A 20,804-nucleotide genomic window follows, 5' to 3' on the forward strand; every position below is an offset into this window, starting at 1 on the left:
AAGACAGGAATACCTCTATAATTTAAAATACGTTGGGGACAACTGGGTGGCTCAGTGGTTGAGCGTCTGCCTTTAGCTCAGGGCATGATCCCGGAGTCTCAGGATCGAGTCCCACATTGGGCTTCCTGTAAGGAGCCCGCTTCTTCCTCTGCCTGTGTCTCTGCCTCTCTCTCTCTCTGTGTCTCTCATAAATGAATTAAAAAAAAAAATACATTGTAAATATTGCCAAGTGTTTAGAATTAACACAGAGGGAATTTATTACATTTCATATTCACTTGCCTGTTCTTAAAACTATGAATGTCCAGGGCAAAGCAAGAAGTTAAAGAGAGAATCTGTCTTTTATTTATTTATTTTTTTATTGGTGTTCAATTTGCCAACATATAGAATAACACCCAGTGCTCATCCCATCAAGTGCCCCCCTCAGTGCCTGTCACCCAGTCAACCCCACCCCCGCCCACCTCCCCTTCCCCACTCCTAGTTTGTTTCCCAGAGTTAGGAGTCAGAGAGATTCTGTCTTGACAAGCTTTCTTGGCTGCCCTTCCCCATTATCCCCCCCCCCTTTTTTCTTTTAAGGCAAAATTAGTGTAGGATTAAGATCAAAGATACTTGAAAATAAGTTAGAAAATGATATAAATTTAAACTTGTGAATTTGGCTTTGAAAGAAACGTTCGAGGGCATTTACCTTAACCCTTCCAATTTATTTCCAATAAGGAAAGTGAGTTTCTCAGAGCTCCTGGGGCTTGCTCAAGACCGCAGAGCTAGTAAGAGGCAAAACTGATCCTAGCACGTAGATAGTTACACTCATCAAGAAGTTTTAATGGAATTTTTTCGCCTTTATTGAGGTATAATTAACAAATAATATGGTGAAATAAAGCATCCTTTGACATATGTATACCTGGTCAAAGGGTTTCTTTCACTTGAATAATTTTCAAAAATGGATATTAAACCTCAGTCTTCTTCGTCTTTTGTTTTTTAACACACTACTTGGAAAAGCACATGTCTTAGCCGAGTGTCCTGGAAAGCAGAGAGCCTACTCTTATACCCAGAGCCCTGTTTTCTCCCACTCTGCTAGACTGGGGACAGCCTGACCTGTGCACAGATAGGAAAGGAAGAGAGAAGCCCAGATCTTGCCTCCATGAACATGAAGTTTGTGTGGGATAATGTTTAAACCTGGACCTACTTTCTTTTCTAACAGTAGTTGCTCCCTGGGAAGTTCCATGTGTTTCCAGCTGTGTGCACCCCTAAAGAATAGCACCCCTAAATCATATGTTCTACGGAGGCATCTGGCAGTTCTCCTCAATAAACAAAATGCTCCTGTTCAGAAGATTATTATCCGCATTATTTTTTACTGGTATAGAAGCAGTTTTAGTGTTGGCCATGAACTTATTAGGGTACTGAGCTTGCCAAGGTTACAGTTTTACATTTGACTCCCCTCTCCACGCCCCAGAAATCATTCAGCTCCCCAGTATAAGAAAATCTAATTCCCACAGCCAAGTACTACCCTCATCTAGATGGCAGTCTTGAAAATGAAGGCTCTCAGTCCCAAGTCGTGAAACCAGTAAATGGACAGCAAAATGAGCATCATCACCAAAAAAAGTCCCAATATGTAATATCACTAGTAAAAAGTGTCATGTTTTATCCAGAGTCTTTATCTTTCTTAGAAACTGATCAACTAAATGGTATATACTTGAATCATCCTTTTTTTTAAACTATAGAAAATGTACCCTAGCCCCTGTGAAAAGTATTGATTTTAGACACAATGGATGTGTGTTAGAAATAAACAGTATAATCTGACCTAGAAAAGAAGTAACTTTAAATATACCTCTAAAAATAACCTAAAAATTATTGCCATGACAAATAGTAAAATCATATTTCTGACTTTAGTTATGACATTGACACTGGCAGTTACACAGTTACTACTCGGAAATTTTATTTTGTCTGAACTCTATATAATATGTATTTTTAAAAAGTATTAAGCCATTGCCATATTTCTTTTTTTTTTTTTAATGTTTACTTACTTTTAAGTAAGCTCTACACCCAATGTGGAGCTCAAACTTATCCTGAGATCAGAAGTCTCATGCTCTTCTGACTGAGCCAGCCCAGCACCCCTACCATTGCCTTACTTTTAAAAGGGCTTCTTGGAGAATGTACATATAAGCAGAGTGTGGGAAAGCATTGTCACAATATATCTAAGCTTCAGATTTTGACTTAGTTCTAGGAGTTTTACATTGCATTTTGAAAGAATCCTGAGCTATTCTGATAACTCTGATAACTTAACTATCCTGAGCTATTCTGATAACTTAACTCTGAGCTATTCTGATACAGTGTATCGTTATGCATTAATTTTTTATAATTTAGGTTTGAAAGATAATTATGTTTGGCCACAAGGCACTTTCATGAGGAAAGTTTCAAATTATGTGGCCAAGGTGGAGAGGTCAGGCCAAGATCTAAACATGGTTTCCCTTTCATTTCAGGATTCATTAAAACTGACCGCTTTATTTCTTAAAAGTTTTTATTTGTTTATTAGAGAGAGAGAGAGCACAAGTCCGGGGAGGAGGTGGAGGAGAGGGAGTAGCAGACTCTTAGCTGAGCAGAGAACCCGACGCAGGGCTGGATCCCAGGACCCTGGGATCATGACCTGAGCCCAAAGCAGACACTTAACTGACTGAGCCACCCAGATGCCTCTGAACTGGCCTTCTTAACTCAGATGGTGTAAGAAGAGAAATAGTACTTCTTTCTTCTTTCACTGTGGAGAAGCACGTTGTGTTTGCTCAGTACTTAAACAGCGCTGTGTTGATTTCTTACCTGTGGACCTGGTAGCTAAGGTAAGGAAAGGTAACCGTGCTACAAAAAATAGTGTTGATTTTTACTTATTTTCCTGTCTGTCTAGGAAAGTTTAAGCACCGAGAATGAATTCTTTTTTTTAACTTTAAAATAAATACTTTTTGGTAATGAATTAAGGACATAGTTGCATTTTTACATATTTTCTAGAGAGGGAAAGAAGAGATGGAGTTTGAACTAATTTGCTGGGAAGGATGTTCAGAATGCATCAGGGTATCAGAGTGTAAAAGAGGCTAACTGTTTGTGGCACAGATGGTAACAGAACAGGAATTCACCAGCTTTAGACACTCACAGTCACACTCATGCTCATACTCACATTCAAAAATGCAGTCCATCTATATTTAGTAAGACCGAAGTTTGTGTTGTCATCTAAAAGGCCTTTAAATATTACTGCATTTCAGGTTTACTTTTAGCACATTTGTGACATTAAAAATGAACGTAGCTCAGGGCACTTGGCTGGTTCAGTGCATGGAGTGTGCAACCCTTGATTTCAGGGTCGTGCGTTTGAGCCCCACATTGGGTGTAGAGCTTACTTAAAAATTGAATGGAGCTCATACCACTACAGGACAGGGCCCAGTGGTCATTTTCAGGACATAGTTGAAGGTTAGGTATGATAATTGTAACTAATTTCTCAGATTGTGATGCCTAACTTCTATTCCATCCCACCCCTTTCCAATTAAATAATGAATTAATAGGGTCCTACAGAAAAATGATTTGACTGTTAGAGAGTTCTTGTTAGAACTAGAGAGTTGTTATACTGTGCTATCTGTAGGCTTGGTTTATTCCTCTTGGCCAGCACTGTTTGTTCGGGAGCCTACAGCTGTTCATGCCCTATGACCCTGAAGCTAAGCACAGACCACTCACTACCCCATGCTGAGCCTTGACTCTGTTCTTATTGACTGAGTCACCAGCCAGGCCAAATAAATTGCTTCTTTTCAAAGATTGACAACCAAATTCTTACCAGGTTTACCACACAAAGCCCTCCCAGATTATAAACACTTGCTTCGCACACATTCTAGTTACTCCCGTGACCACTCGCACATTGCCTATGGTCAGCCTCCCATACCCCTCGCTCCATACAACAACCAGGCTGTCCTGACTCAGCTAAGAAATCTAATCCAACACTTCCCCGTCTTACTTGATGGAACTCTATTAAATTCTCTTCTCTTCCTGCCCTGTTTTATGGGTTTTAGTGTTCATAAATTCCACCCATACATATTCCCACACTTTTATATATTTCAAGTAAATCTTTTTCTAAGCTTTTTTTCTCTCTTCCCTGTGTTCACATTTGGAGAGACCCCAGTGATGCTAGTCATAGCTATAAGCTCAAGGGTAGAGTTATTATCAAGGGAAAAGAATGTAGTATATTTGAAAGAATAAAATGAGGCATAATAACCAGCGTCATCAACTTTCGGATAATCTTAAGTGTCTTAGTGTGGATGATCCTCTTTTGATTAAATTTTCTTATACATTTGCATACAGAAAAATAAAAATCATTCTTAGTTCTATTAGTTTATTCCTTATATAATTACTGGTATTTTTAAAAAAAGATTTTATTTATTTATTCGTGAGAGATCCAGAGAGAGAGGCAGAGACATATGCAGAGGGAGAAGCAGGCTCCCTCTGGGGACTTGATCACAGGATCCCAGGATCACAGCCTGAGCCGAAGGCAGACGCTCATCCTCTGAGCCAGCCCGGTGCCCCTATAATTACTAGTATTGTGAAACAGTTACAACATATATTTCATTTCAGGTATATAGTATAACAAACACATCATAAGTAAAGTAAGTTTCTGTGGCGTGACCTGGATACTATCACTAGCAGCATCATGCCTTAGAGAAAAATACCCCAGTTCTAAAGCACCAGCATAGGTATATTTGGGGAAAGTAACCAGGTGTTTGAGGATTATTTACAGCCCTTATTTCTCTTAACCATGCTTTTTGTCCCTGAAAAGAAGTTGACTATTTTAAAATCATCTTATGTACTACTAGAATACTTCCGTGTTTTTAATAGTAAATTAAAATGAAAATCCACAGTATTTTGAAATGAGAAACACGGTTAATTTAATCATGAATTTTGAAATGACAAGTCACTTTTATTCCTATGTGAATGTTTATGAGGCTGTCTTGGACATAGAGTTTGCTACTTTTAAACACTGTGTGTTCTGAGGGACAAAACGTTGGGGCCTTTCCCTGATGCAAGTTGGTGGTCCTAGGTAACTCAGGACAGCTCCTTCACTCTGGCCATTGTCTTGCATAAACACTGGAAATGGTGAGGTCTTTGCCTGAGGAGGTTCATTAACCTTTTTAAATAAGACTGTTACCAGAATATATGAGGCTTTGGGTTTTCATGAAGGCATTTCAGTCTTTGTTCTGTGTGTTGATCTGGTATTACGCTTTTTAAAATAATGATTACCTAGCAACACTTTAAATTCTTTGCTCATGTTAAATCTCAAGGTAACATTTTTTTTTTTTTTTTTGGCTTGCATTTTAGTGTATAGTCTGAAGCTTGTACCATCTGTAGCAAGCTGATACCCAATGATGAAGGTGGAATCACAGCAAGGGATCTTATATGTCCTGATGATGTTCTTATTCATTTAAAATGCATTCTCTTAAAAATAATAAAAATAAAATAAAATAAAATGCATTCTTTTGACAAAATTTTGTGTTTATAAAATGACCTTGGGCGTGCCTGGGTGGCTCACTCTGTTAGGCAATTTTGGCTTAGGTTGTGATTTTAGGGTTGTGGGGATCAAGCCCTGCGTCAGGCATTGTACTGAGCATGTAGCGTGCTTGAAATTCTTTCTCCTTCTCTTTAAAAAGAATGACCTTGTACTTGAAAACATGCTAAGGATATTGTTGCCAAAGAGATACAAATAGAGACCATGATTTTTATGTTAGGGTCCACATAAGCCAAATATGAAATAGAATTCCCAAGTTGAATGTAGTTTAAGGAGCGTTTGAAATATGACTTGACACTTAAAAAAAAGATTTTTATGTGTGCCCAACTCTAAGACACAAGGCATACATAGAATTAAATAACGTATGAGTTTTAAAAAGTCACCAAGGTATGAGAAGGGATAAAATAGAGCCTTGGGGGATACCTGGGTGGCTCAGTTGGGTGAGCATCTGACTCTTGGTTTCAGCTCAGGTCATGATCCCAGGGTCTTAAGATTAGCTCTGCATCAGGCTCTGCACTTAGCACAGAGTCTGCTTGTCTCTCTCCATCTGCTTCTCCCTCCACTTTCTCTCTGTCTCTCATAAATTAAATAAATAAATACATACATACATACATACATACATACATATATAATCTTTTTAAAAAATAGAGCTCCTGTGGCTTGGCAGTGTTGTCTTACTAGACACCTTGGGGGATGATGAAAAAGTGGGCCCAAATAAGCCCCCAAGGAGGGACTTTCTACCCTTTAGTCCACCACATCAACTAAGGATGCTGCACTTTAATCTCAGGTACATGCTGGACTTTATCCTAAGATTTCATTTGGGGAATAAAAGTGGTTCCAGTGCTTAATGTACAGTTTGAGAACTGCTGTCCTTACAGATCCCAATTTTCCTGTTAGACAAAATACCTGGAATGTCAAATAGCTAGATCAGCTTAGAGTAAAAAGTTGAAGGTATAAGGTCAGCTTTCTTACTGTCAGAAGTCAGAGTGCCTGGTCAACCTGAAACACAGAGGGTCACACTGGAGAGCTTATTTCTAAGTGTACTGTTTTCTGACAGGGGTCCCCCTATCCAGGAAATTTCTTTAGAAACTTCATGTGTATTGGAGGAAAAGGTAAAATCCTTTTTATTAAAGTAAAACAATTTTCACACTTGCTGGCGTTGTTCAAAAAACATTTATTTTACTGTTCATGTTATAATGATTGGATCCCCCCCCCCTCCCGCCCCCAGCACTTTGGACTGAAGTAAGCTGACCAAAGTAGAGATACAGGTGGTTGAAAACTATTGTAAATATTCTGGAAGTTCCCACAATGTTAGGTTGGACAAAGAAGGTACCAAAAGCAAGAACTATGGAAAAATGGCATCATTTCAAATACATTTCTCAGTTTCCTTTTTAAAAAAGTCTATCATGCAGGGGTGCTTGGTGATGGGGCTTGGTCAGTTGACTCTTGATTTCGGCTCAGGTCGTGATCTTAGGGTTGTGGCATTGAGTCCCAGCATCAGGGCTTCCCAGTGCTCAACAGGGAGTCCACCTGAGTTTCTCTCCCTCTGCCATTCCCACTCGTGTGGAAATAAATAAATAAATAAATAAATAAATAAATAAATAAATAAATCTTTTTAAAAATCTATTATGTGGAGAAGATAATGGGGGTGGAGGTGAGCACTGGAGACCAATACGAAGTCCAGCTTAGAGAATGCATTGCTGGCATGTCCTTGCTATTAGATGTAGACTCTCGAATTTGTGTTTTTGTACCCTTTTTTAAAATTTTTTTAAAATTTTAATTTTAATTTTTATTTTTATTTTTTGTTTTTGTTTGTACCCTTCTGAAGAAGTCGTTTTTTGGTGAGACTTCTGAGGCAAACAAACTGATGGAAAGTTCTTGATCTGGTGCCTGGGACGTGGTAAGCAGTCAATAAACATATGTGTGTCCTCTCTCCTTCATTTTCTTCTCTTGTTTTTAGCAGTGTATTTTTTGTTGTTTTCCAGTAGTAGCATCTTTTAACGTTAATGTTCATTTCAGCCTTGAGTACTGCATTTTTCAGGTTATGCAGCTTGAGCTTTTCTCTTTTAATGAGGTGATAGGTGGTGGGGGTGGTGGGGCGGGGCGTGGTCAGCTAAACCCAGACTGGCTCTCCTTCCCCCGGAATTAAAGCCACTAATTATTCTAAGGAGGCTTTCGTGTTCTCATTGCTTCTGATTTCAACGGTAATCTGAGAGACAAAATAACTGAATAAGAAAAGAAAGTGGCCACCACTATAATCAGCTATTCAGTTCTATTGACAGGAAGAGTAGTTCTCAAACTTTAAAAGTATGTAAGACTAACCTAGAATCTAGTTAACATACAGATTCCTGGGCTATACCCCAGAAAGGCCTTTTTTTTTTTTTTTTTTTTTAAGGATTTCTTTATTTTTTAGAAAGGGTTAGGGGAGGGTCAGGGACAGAGGGAGAGGGAGAGAGAGAATCCTAAGCAAAAGCCTAGCTCAGGGCTCAGTCTCAGGACCCTGAGATCATGACCTGAGCTGAAATCAAGAGTCAGATACTCAACCAACTGAGACATCCAAGCACCCTTACCCCAGAGAGTTCGAAGTCCAATCTCAGGTCATTCTAATGCACATGGCTCAAGGACTACATGCTGAAAACCCTAATTCTAGAAAGATTGGTTTACACCATTGCTTCATTATTCTTGGTTTTAATTTCTTGGTTGATCCTTATTAGTGTAGCACAAAGATTAAATTTGTGAGAATTTCCACTACTTCTTGGTAATTTTGAGCCTCCAAACCATGGCTCAGAATTCTTGACTTAAAAATAATGCGTACCATGCCTATACCTACATATAACTCATAAGCAGTCACAGAACACGAGAAACTTCGGCAGTGGTTTGAGATTAATTTGTAAATCACCAATGTTGACATAATAATTCTTTCTTGCGTTGGCATTGCCTAGTAGAAGAATCTCACTGTGGTTTGGTCTCCCTGTGGTTTCCGTAGTGTTAAAAGAAAATGTTACCGAAAAACGAACCCTTTCTAGTTTTGACTGATTCTGGAGCTGTATGTCTGTAGTGTTTTCTGAGATGGAATATAAAAGAGGCATGCCCTGGAGGGGGCAAATCAGACTTCCACACGCTCTGCCTTCTGGTAACCAATAGCTGGCTCAGAAAGTGGATATTACGATGTGCAGTTTCATTCATCAAGGGGATTTTCGGCTCCAGCAGCACACTGCTTTGAGTTTTGGGTGATTGCTTGGCTTTGGGCTTTGCGTTGACTCTGCAAAGAAACAAGTAGGTGCATCTGGCTTTTAGAAGAATTAATGGTGATTCAGGTAAGAATAAATTGGAGAACTCATTCCTTTTTTTCCTTTGGGTGGATTTGAGGTTTTAGAAGAATTAGTCCTCTCTTTGAGAAGAGCTCAGAACTACGTGTCTTAAGTTTTTCCCTCTGAATTGCTTTATAGTGTTCGTCGGTGTATATCCTTTTAATGTGAAAATCCACCCGCTTAAAAACATAGTTTCATTTTCATATATTAAAGTGAGAATTCCGTTTTTCTTTCTGCGGATGAAATTTCTTTGAACGAAATAACTATAGTTGCTAAGATACTAATTACACAAAGCTTCCTGGTTTAGAGCTGAGGTCTTATATTTTTAGGAAGTATGCTTTAAAAGTTGGGCAGGGAGAAATCGATGTTTGCATCTGATTTATGAAACCATAATGTTAAATGTGTGTCAGATTTTTCCCTTTATTAAAGGCCAAATTCTGAGATCTACTGCTTAATGTGTTCTGACAGGAGGTCCCTGCTCCCTCCCTGCTGCCCTGCCTCTCCTCTCTCCATGTTTTCTGGTGGTGGGATCTGCTCAGCTTCTTTGCTCAGGCGTGTGGTTTAGTCTGTGTACATTCAGTGCTGTGGCATTTTTCTTGAAAAAGTGACTAAGGCTTCTTGGATGAATTCTCTCTTTGAAAGAGGTGGTGGAATTGCATCAGAAAAGCATTTACAGTAAATGGCTCCCCCCCCCTTCCTGTAATGACCACATGTGAAAGAATGCATTAATTCTTGTTTTGAGGAAATGAGAATTGTAGAGTTCTATGAAAAACCCCCTTTTTATTATTAATGACCAGATTTGAATGTTAAAGATTCTGAAATCCAAGTCACTTTGTGCTGCATAAATAAAGGTAGAGTTTTTCACTCCATATTCTATATGGAGTAACCAATTATCTTGAATTCAAGAAGAGGAAATAATGTCGACTGTGGCTCTAGTTAATGGCATACGCCTAGCCTAAATTAATTTCTTCATAGTCATTTTCCACATCAAATGAATATATTTCTTAAGTATGTTGCTGATTTGTCCCTCAGGAGTTGATCCTCTGTGGTAAAACAGGAGAGCTAGAAGCCAGACGCCTGACGCCCCACGCTCATCTAGCCCCAGGGGTCCTTGCAGGAACAGTACCGCCCCCTAGGGGACATAATAGAAATGAGGTAGTGTTTGGTTCTATGGTGAAGGGTGGTGTTTTTGTTTTGTTTTGTTTTTGTTTTTGTTTTTGTTTTTTAGTGGTTGAGAGTCAGAGATTTTAGAATTGTCCTGTGTCCCACATGATTTTCAACTGCCATTTTGGATATAAAAATCAGTTTATAATTACCTGATTGTAGGCCCAACTCCATTTTATGTGAGAACACAAGTTAACTTTAACATACTTCTTTCATAAACGAAATATACTCATTTTCCTCCTGTTGTCCACCCATATTGCCCCTATTTTGTTTTCCAGCACTTTCAAGATGGAAGGCTTCTTATTTGGCTTCTCGCAATCTAAGCTTACTCCTTATAAGTAAGTTACAAGCATCTATTTCATTACATAGTTAATTAGACCTAAAAATTATTTGTGTATTGAATATGCAGTATTTTGTTATAAATTGGTTTTATTTTACTTTCTCCTTTATCTTACATTTAGAATACTATGTTTATTTTTAAAAATTATATGTATACTAGTTACTATTTATTTTATTTTAGAGTAGTAATAAATAGGGCATTACAGAAATTTTGGTTCTAATAACAGAGCTTTGGGACTAGAACAGTTTTGAACCAATACTCCATTCCCTCTCTATTTTCAGGAAGGACAGTATCCAAGTCACCTAGATGGGAGGGATGTTTATGTTCTCTGTGAAGTTCACAGAGAAGATTGCACATGTACCTTATTAATATGTTTTAATACCTTGAAGTGTTCACATTAAGCTAGTTCTTCCTTAGTTATGCTTTCCAGGAGTCTTCATTATGTCACTGTAAAAACACCACCTTTGATTTCTCTCATTCTGCAGGAAAGGACAGACAGGTATTGAGAGAAGCTTACAGGTCATCTTGCAGGCTAGCGGAGGAGTTAAAAAGGTTTTCTTGAACAGCAGGTCTTGGTATCCCTGTCTTCTTACTGTGAACATGTTCTACATCTGCAATTTTAACTTCAGACTGTTGTAAATATAGCGCATCTTAGGTTAGGTATCGTCAGTGTGGTAGAATTACGTCACTGGAATCACAGCTGTGAGGTTATGGTACCCAGGCGCATGCACGTGGTGTTCACTCAGACTTTGGAGGGCCACAGTTTTAATTTGGTAGATCTTTTTCTTGGATTGTTATTTCTTGTGGTATTTCGTTGTGTTGTTTTTCTTGTTGTACAGATGTAATTATTGCTTCTTAAATATTTCTGGGGACACTAATTAGAGCTGTTTTTTGAATTCTTTCTAAAATATCTTTTCTTCCTTGAATTTTCTGTTTTTCCCACGGTCTTTTTGTTGTTTATCTTAGTTTTCCACTTTGACGCTGTAGGCTTTCTTGAGTTGTATTTCCATCCTTGACTCTTCATTTGTGTAAAGACAATGTGGCATGAAGGCTCATGGGGCTCTATGCATGTGGCGCATCCTGCCCTCGTGTTGGGGAGCCACCGAGTGTCCGGGTGCAGAGGGCTTGACTTTGGTGTTCTCAGAACCATACTAACTGATCGGTCCTCACCAGACATTTTGTTTAGTTTCTTTAGAGAATGAATTTTTAATTTTTAGTTTTTGCCTGGGGGGCCTCTCAGTTTTGTTTCTAATAAAGACAGGAGTTAGACATGGAACGCATGATTGTTGATACTGGACTTTCCAGTTAATCTTCTGTTCTGGCCATTTCTGTCCCACACTTTACCTGCCTTTTCTGAGTCTAGAGCCTCTTTGGGGTTTCCCTGGGGAAGTCAATTTTCCTCCTCCTCAGTGGCAGTCCTGTCAGAGAACTTTTGGATCTGTCTGCCTGTGCTCAGCTTTTACAAGTCAGTAGTTCTGACTTTCAAACATTTGTTGAAATCTCTCAGGCTCCTGATAGTGTTTTTATTGTTGTGGCTGTATATCCTTTTTTATATCTATATATAGATGGGGTCTGTATATAGTGGGGTCTTTCATGTGCCCTCACCACCATTTTGAAATGCTGTCTTAGTCAGTGTAGGTTACTGTAATAAAGTACCATAGACTGCATGGCTTACAGACAACAGAAGTTTATTCCTCACAGTTCTGGAGGCTGATTCATAGAGAGCTGTCTTCTTGCTGTGTCCTCTCATGGTGGAAGGGGTGAGGGAGCTCTGGGGTCTTTTTCATAAGCACACTAACCTCATTCCTCAGGGCTCCACCCTCATGACCTAAACACCTCCCAGAGGCCCCACCTCCTAATACCATTAGAGTACATATTTGGGGCCTGTGAACATTCAGTTCCTAATGAATGGGAAGTTCTTGGATTTGTTGATTTGTCAGAAGTATGTCTAGAGAATTAAATTAGCTCGGGAAAAGATATGATGGGGTTGCACAAGAACTACAATGGGTATTAGGGTTTGGGGAGGCTAATCCTTCAAATAACTTGGCTGGCTAGGAACAATGAGCTGATGTTATTACATAGATAATGCTTTCCCGCCATGGAGGCCAACCATTAATCACAAAGCCCTCTCAGGCTCTTCTAGCTTTGTTGCTTGAAGAAAAGATGCATCTTGTAAAACATTCAACTTGGGTATTAAAAAAAATCTATATGAGTAGTGATAGTTGTTCCTGATCTTAATACAAATGTAAATCTGAATATGCTTACTTTTAAATTTCTTCTCTGCCCTTTGGCATAGGAGTTCCTGAGATAATCTCCTATTCCTTCATCTCTATAACTTATATTCCTTAGGGGATAGACCTCTACACTTCTCCCTTTTCTTGTAAGAAGCATCTCCTATTCTTCCCTCCCATTTTCTTTGTGAAAAAAAATTCCAAAATCTTATTGATCATTCCTTTCTGTTGTTTGTTGTGTAGTTCCTGAAAATTCATAGTACATACGATGAATAGGGGAAATATTAGATGTTAACTAATGAGTCCTTTAACTTCCCTGATGCAAGCGGTATCTGTTTGTGACTTAGAAGAAACTCTGAATTGATGTTTCTCACTTTATCATTCCCTCATTTTATTTGGGAAAAAAAAGCCATTTTCTTGTGAAAAATCCCTGGAGATCTTCCCCAGAGGTCCTCCATAGTTAGGGACAGGTGCCTCGACATGATTGAACTGGAAACAGAATCTTCTCAGACCTATCTGATCTCTGGTATAGTGCCAAGAGTCCCGAATCTATCTCTAGAATTTGCAAAGTAGTACAGTTGGATATTAATTATTCTTTGTGCAATGGCATAGAGGTACCTGAAGATCCTAAAGATCCTTTGGTGTCTGACTTCTGTTTCCTGTAAGTTGTTTACCAGCTGAGAGCCTTTTGGACACTTCTGGATACAAGAGCAAGCCCTCTGAGGCCATGCCCCCCAGAAGCAGATACAGAAAATACTGAACTGTCCTGAGCTCCCAGGCAAGCAGGACATGCTTCTAATTTTATTTCTGCTATTGGCTAGAACAATTATCATCAGCCTGTTCTAGGTACCTTTCTTCCCATATTTACTTTCTTCCATCTATCCTCTGTAACCTTCGGGAGGTGAGGAATGTGTTGAATACAGGTTATCAGTAGTATACTGAAAAATGATGAACCTAAAAAGGACATTCTGTGAGCTTTTATTTTTTTTTTAAAACATTTTATTTATTTATTCATAGACACACACACACACAGAGAGAGAGAGAGAGAGAGAGAGAGAGAGGCAGAGACACAGGCAGAGGGAGAAGCAGGCTCCACGCAGGGAGCCTGATGTGGGACTCCATCCCGGATCTCCAGGATCACGCCCTGGGCTGGAGGCGGCGCTAAACCCACTGAGCCACCAGGGCTGCCCTGTGAGCTTTTAGAACACTCTTACACTGGTTATGGAACCTGGAATGTTAATTGGCTATTACCATTGGATGAGAGGAAACCTAGAGAGTTCCTTCTTTTCCCTTGGAGATAATACCTTGTATAGGTGTCCCAAAGAAATGAGAGCCAGGGATCCCTGGGTGGCTCAGTTTAGTGCCTGCCTTAGGCCCAGGGCTTGATCCTGGAGTCCCGGGATCGAGTCCCACTCATGCCTGCTTCTCCCTCTGCCTGTCTCTCTCTCTCTCTCTCTCTCTCTCTCTCTCTCTCTCCTCTCTCTATACCTCTCGTGAATAAATAAACTAAAAAAAAAAAAAGAGACAACCATGATAGCTGTCAAACTGGTTGTTTATTATTGATAGAAGTTCAGGTACAGTCTCCTTTTGGTGGGGCCAGGGGGTGCAAATCAAATCACATTCTTCAGGAGGACTTGAGGATAAGAAGACATTTAGGGAGCCCTACCAACCCTCTCTACCACTTTTATTCTGAGAGAGGGGGTTGGGTGGTAGGGGCAGAGGGAGAGGAAGAGAGAATCTTAGGTTCCATGTGGAGCCTGATGCGGGCTCAATTTCAGAACCTCGAGATCACGACCCGAGCTGACATCAACAGTTAGATGCTTAACCAACTGCATCAGGGAGGCACCACCAAACCTCCTTTTTAATAGATGTAAAATTAACATGTGGTGGAACACACCAATGTCAAGTATACTCACATAACCAAACTGTAGTTAACATATAGAACATGTCTGCCATCCGGGTTCTCTCATGCCCCCCATCCAGGGCAAATGCTTTCTGATTTCTGTCACTATAGAATTTTTTTTTCCTGTTCTTGACCTTCATATAGATGGGATCATAGAGCATGTACTCTCTCAGTTTGGTCTTTCACCCCAGTTCTGTGTTGTGTATTGGGTGTTCATTCTTTCTATACTGTTATATGAATAGACCCAATTTGTCACTCCATTTTCCCATTGACAGACATTTGGGTTGCCTTCATCTTTTTGGCTGTTGTGAATATTAAGGTGCTGAGAGCATGTTCTCCCTCACTCACATCCTGTTTTAGATTTAGGCTTGATTGGCTGGGCCATCCCAGATGTGCATCCTTATCTTTATGAAAAACTTCCAAGCAGTTTTCCAAAGTAATTGCTGTTTGACACTCCAGCCAGCAGTGGATGAGAGTTCTAGGTTCTCTAATTCCTTCTCAGCAGTTGTATGTTACTGGTTTTTCTGGTTTTGGCCTTTATTCTGGATATGAAGTGGTTTCTCATTGTGATTTTTAATTTATATTTCCTTGATGACTAACATGTTCTTACTGGACATTTGTAGATCCTCCTTTTTGGAGTATCTATTTCATATTGTACCCATTTTTAAATTTTTGTGGGGGTCATTTTTATTTTGCATTGTTTTTCTTACTGTTATTCATTTGTAGATTTTATGTATATAAAAAACCTGGAGATATTTGTATCTGTATCCCCCTTATCTCAGAAAATTGTGATGTAATTATATTCACCAGTCTGTAGCTTACCGTTTATATTCTTAAAAATGTCTTGATGAGCAGAAGATTTTTTAAAAAGACTTAATCTATTTATTTAAAAGAGACAAGAGGCAGAGGGAGAGAAGCAGACTCCCTGGTGAGCTGGGAGCCCAACGCAGGACTGGATCTGAGGATCCTGAGATCCTGACCTGAGCCGAAATCAGAGTTGGATGCTTAACCAACTGAGCCACCCAGATGCCCCTGTTGAGCAGATGATTTTAATTCTGAAGTCACTTCATTAATCAAAATTTCCTCCTATATTATCTATACTTACTGTCTTCTAAGTACTCTGCCTCCCCAAGATTGTAAAGATATCCTTCTGTGTTTTCTTTTTGAGATCTTATGTTTTAAACTTTTGTGCGTTGGTCTACGAACCATCATAGATCAATTTTTTGTGTATCAGGTAAGATAGAGGTGAAGGGTAATTTTTTTTGTGTATTTCCCCAGTTGTTCCGGTATGATTTGTTGAAAAGACTTTCCTCGTTGAATTGTTTTAGCAACTTTGTTGAAATCAGTCGTCCATATATGTGTTGGTCTAGTTCAGAGGAAACTGAAGAATGTTTGTGTAGACCACATGTGGCATGCACTTAAGTCTAGGAAATGGATTCATATTGGTTAGCTTTAATAAACCTCAAGAGGCTGGCAGTCTTGGACTTCTATATCATGGAACATTTGCATCAAAAGTCACTGACAGACACTGTATGAGGGCCATTTTTTGAGTGCTAACCCAGCTGAGGCTTCCAGAAGTCCCAGCATTCCCATTAAATATAATGCTCTTATCTACAAAGAAATAATTCTATCAAATCTGTGAGATCCAGCCTCAGCCTGCAGGCAACTTCACAGAGAACTAAACAGTGATTTTTTCTGGTTTGAAAACGATATGCATGGATTCAACATGACTGATTTGGAACTCATAAATTAAGTGTGGGTCAGACTAAAAAAAATATTACTCTTTTTTAAGATTTTATTTTATTTGAGAGAGAGTGTGCAGTAGCAGCAGGAGGGGTGGAAGGTGAGGGAGAAGCAGACTCTCCCTACTGAGCAGATAACCCGATAGGGGACTCCATCCCAGGACCTTGGAATCCTGACCTGAGCCGAAGGCATATGCTTAACCAACTGAGCCAAGCAGGCACCTCTAAAAAGTACTATTCGTAAGAGGGAATTATTTCATAATGTAGAGAAGCTTGTGGAGAAAAGTTTGTTTTAATAACTTGTGCACACTGTATGCAAAAATAGGTTTGCTGACTTGAAACAAATCTTGCCTATGAGTAGAATCTCTACTTGGCAAGATTTTGGTAAACAATTTTTACATAGTAAGGGCACCTGGGTGCCTCAGTCAGTTAAGCATCTGCCTTCGGCTCAGGCCATGATCTCAGGGTTCCTGAATTGAGCCCCATGTCGGGCTCCCTGCTCAGCAGCAGAGTGCCAGATCTCCCTCTCCTTCTGCCTCTTCCCCTGCTTGTGTGCTCTTGCTCTCAAATAAATTAATTTTAAAGCTAAAAAAAAGTGGGGTTTTTTTAAGATTTTATTTATTTATTCATGAGAGACAGAGAGAGAGAGAGAGAGAGAGAGAGGCAGAGACACAAGCAGAGGGAGAAGCAGGCTCCATGCAGGGAGCCTGATGTGGGACTCAATCCCAGGTCTCCAGGATCACGTCCTGGGCCAAAGGCAGGTGCCAAACCGCCGAGCTACCCAGGGATTCCAACCCCCCCCCCCCAAAAAAAAACAGTTTTGCAGTAGCTGAGTTCAGGACCTTGATGCTGGCCTGTCTGGGTTGGGATATCAGCTCTCCTAGTCCTTTCAGGCAAAGGACTTGACGCCTCTGTGCTTTGCCCTGAAACCCAAAGAATAAGAGTGTCTGAAGGAAGTATAGGTTTAGAGCAGTGCCAGGTCATAGTGAGCACTAAGGAACTTTTGGTCAGCAGTAACATTATATTACTTTCATGATGAAAATATGCACGAATAGGATTTTTTTTTTTTTTTTTAAGAAAGAAAAGCCAGAAAGCAAAAGTAGATTCCATTATCCTGTGATGATTCAGGTACCTCCCTATTCATAAGAGACTTCCCAGTTGGTTGGCTTGGTTAGATTTTACTGTTAATTCCCTTTCTCCCCCAAAAGGGTGTAGAACTAAAGGATTTTCTTTTGAGCTCCTTGGGAGATATATGCCCCAAAATACAAGAGGCACTTTATGCTAATTCCTAGAATTACTTTTGTCTCTGTAAAAAGATTTTATAAGGAAAGATATTCTTTTAAGTTCATGTGTTCCCCTCTTGCTTTGCTCAGGTAACTCAAGTAAAACACATCCACTCACTCAACATACCACCTTCCCTAGCCTATGTTTGGACTTGTACGGTTGTGCTCAGCTCCTGGCCCCTGTTTTTGCTTTCTCTAGTGATTTCCTGGCCAGAGCAAGAACTAGAGCCGAGTATGGGAAAAGTGGCCACGACAGGCCTTTCTGCCCATTAGTCTTCCCCGAAGGACTTTGGAAGGAGGGACATGTCTGACCATCACTGTAACCCTGTGTGCACATGCAGAAGGGTTGATGATACCCAAAAGCAAAATCCAGCTCAGGCCAAACATGAAGGTTGCTAATGCACTGTTGATGATGTAATTCCAGGTGAAATAACGATGTTTTGGTTACACATACTAACCAAGTTCGCCCGTAGAAAGAAATAGGAACTTCCTACACATAGTCACAGGATGGCCATCATAGGCTGTGTGAAATGTTTGTCTTTGTTGTACATATGTGGTTAAGGCCTGAGAAGCATTGACATTATTACAAGCTGACTTACCTGATCTTACAGTATTGAAGACAAGACTTCTCACGAGGTCTGCTCAAAGTAACTGAGTTTTTATGTTCTCCGTATTTTTGGGTAAATGCCACAGGTGCAGAGTTCTGGCCTCAGGCTCTCCTGAGTTGACATATGGGAGAAACACATTCCAGAAAGTAACTTGTCCTCCCTGCCATCCTAGCCCTGTCTCGTCCCCCAGCAGCTCCTGCACACACTGCTTGTTTACTCCCCCACCCCACTTCCTTTTCTCTGTAGCTGCAACCCCTCCCGTGTCACAAAGCATAAAGAAGCCAGAGGTGAGCTCCCTTGGGTTCCTGCCCTGTCCACACACTTCGTCTGTGCCAGCCTTGTTCTGCTTGCTTCCTCTTGCAGTGGGAGAGGGGTCCGTCCTCATGCCCACAGCTCTGGATACCAGCCCCCGGGCCCCCCTCACCTTCTCAGAGCCAATCTTTCTCAATACCTGCCATTCACTTCTCCCTGTGTGCATTTAACCCTCTACATGTCTTACTGATTAAACACACACACACGTATGCCTTACTAATAAAACACACACACGTGTGCGCACACACTTGATTCCCCTCTCCATTCACTTCTCCTGCCAGGGCCAGACTTTGTAGAAAAATTGCCATATTTGTTGCCTCTCCTCCCTCATTCCTGCCCCTTCCTTGGGTACTCCAGGCTAGCTTTTGTACCCATGACTAAACTGGTACTGCTCTAGCCAAAGCCAGTGGTCCCCTTCCTATCCTGCTGTTGCCACGTGGATCAGCTGTGTCTGGATTCTTAGCTTCTGTGACCTCACAGCAGTGTCCCCTACTCTGGCCTCCAGGACCCTTGCTGCCCCTTTGGCTTATCCTGCTTGTTGCCCCTTGCAGGTTCTTTTTTTCTATCTCCAAGTTCCATGCTTTGTATTCGAATGCCATTGGATACTTCCACTTTGATATCTTGCTGGTACCTCATATCCAAACCAATGCAAGTTACTCAGGCTTGAAACCTGTGACCTCCTGACAAATCCTTCTCTCCTACTCCCCTTCAAAATCCACAAAAAAACCAAATCTGGTCAAGATCTCAAATCCATCTGCTCTGCCTCCAGTGTGTCCCTGCTAGTTTTCATCACCTTCAACCACAGCTGCTGCTTTAGCGCCCTCTCCCTACAATGGCCAGTCTCCCCGGGTCTGTTCTACATGCACGCACCTCCCTGACAGCATCCAGAGTGATGCTCCTAAAAAGCATCCACGTCATGTCACTTTTCTACCTGAACTCTTGCCCATTTCTGTAATCTCTAGTCCCCAAATTGATTGGTGCCTCCGTGGGGTTTGTGTTTTCACCCCATGCATAAAGAAGTGATCAAACCTCTGTGACTGATGCAGAGATGGAGAAGAGAGTACTTCCTACTCCACATGGCAGAACTTAATGAAGACCTGTGCTGGACTCAGTCCTGCCACCCCCCGCCCTGAGATTCCTGAGGGCTCCCTGCCCTCCACCCTTCCCCCACTCACCTGTCCCTGCTTCCCAGCCCCTGCCACTTCCACCTGTAGATCTCTTGCTCTGTTTGTCCTACTTATCTTACTCAGAGCAGCCTCTCGCTTTGCTGAATGTTCTGGTCAACGTTGCATCCCCATCTTGTCTCAGATTGGGTTCTCCTCAAAGCAGATTCTTTTTTTTTTTTTTTTTTAAGCAGATTCTGAATAAGGGCACAGGTGGGTCCGACCCAACTGTGTGAGAGCTGTGCGACTGCTCTGTGCCTCCGTTTTTCATCTTTAAGATCCTACTCTGTAAGATTGTAGTGAAAGTTAATTAGTTCATAGAATGTGCCTAAAACTGTTTGACCCATAGTCAGTCAAGCTTGCCACAATGATACCATAGTGTCTGTTATCAAAAGTGTCACTTCTTACAGATTTCCATTCCTGTAGACCAGATTGGAGCCCCTTCTGTGTGTACCAGTGGCATTCTGTGCCTCCTTTAAATCATAATTGCTAATCCGATGAAGGAATGGTGGTGACCTCCTGCTCACCGTCCAGCAGATTAGCCCAGTATACCGTACCTAGCCTCATATATAGTATGCAATATGTACTGTGTACTCAATTCTTTTTAACAGACTTAAAAAATGATTTATAGAAAGAGCATTCCAATATTCTTATCTTTAATAAGGCATTCGTTAAAAAATAAGACATAACGGGGTGCCTGGGTGGTACAGTTGGTTAAGCCTCCAACACTTGGTTCCAGCTCAGGTCATGATCACAGGGTTGTGAGATCAAGCCCTCTCTTGGGCTCCATGCTCAGCATGGAGTCTGTTTGTGATTCTCTCCCTCTCCTTCTGCCTTTCCCACTCATGCTCTCTCTCTCTCTCAAATAAATAAATCTTTAAAAAAAATGATAAATAACACAAAAACAAACCATACCCATGCTCCAGGAGTTTGTGTCTTTAAATCCAGCATTACTGAGTGAGCCCGGGCAAGCTCTCTGGATGTCTGTGTCTCTGAAATAGCTTTACCTAAAAGGCCTTTGGTCAACTCCAGAATTCTTCAGTTTGGTTCTTTTTTTTTTTTTTTTTTTCTTCAAGATTTAATTTATTATTTTTTTTGAGAGACACACAGAGGCAGACACATATGCAGAGAGAGAAGTAGGCTCCGGGGAGCCTGATGTGGGACTGGATCCTGGGACCCCAGGATCATGGCCTGAGCCAAAGGCAAATGGTCAACCACTGAGCCAC

The 20,804-nt window shown here is 40.7% G+C and overlaps 1 protein-coding gene across 1 annotated transcript in view; it reads left to right on the plus strand.

Moving 5' to 3' along the window:
• LOC112928940 (uncharacterized) overlaps positions 1-20,804 on the plus strand; it is a 158,544-nt gene that overhangs the window by 123,446 nt on the left and 14,294 nt on the right. The window contains exons 6-7 of the mRNA XM_072762713.1: positions 7,350-7,421; positions 10,275-10,334. The gene's annotated coding sequence lies outside the window, so the exon portion shown is untranslated. The remainder of the gene's footprint in view (positions 1-7,349; positions 7,422-10,274; positions 10,335-20,804) is intronic.

Source organism: Vulpes vulpes, chromosome 7 (assembly GCF_048418805.1).
Source record: "Vulpes vulpes isolate BD-2025 chromosome 7, VulVul3, whole genome shotgun sequence".
NCBI lineage: Eukaryota > Metazoa > Chordata > Mammalia > Carnivora > Canidae > Vulpes > Vulpes vulpes.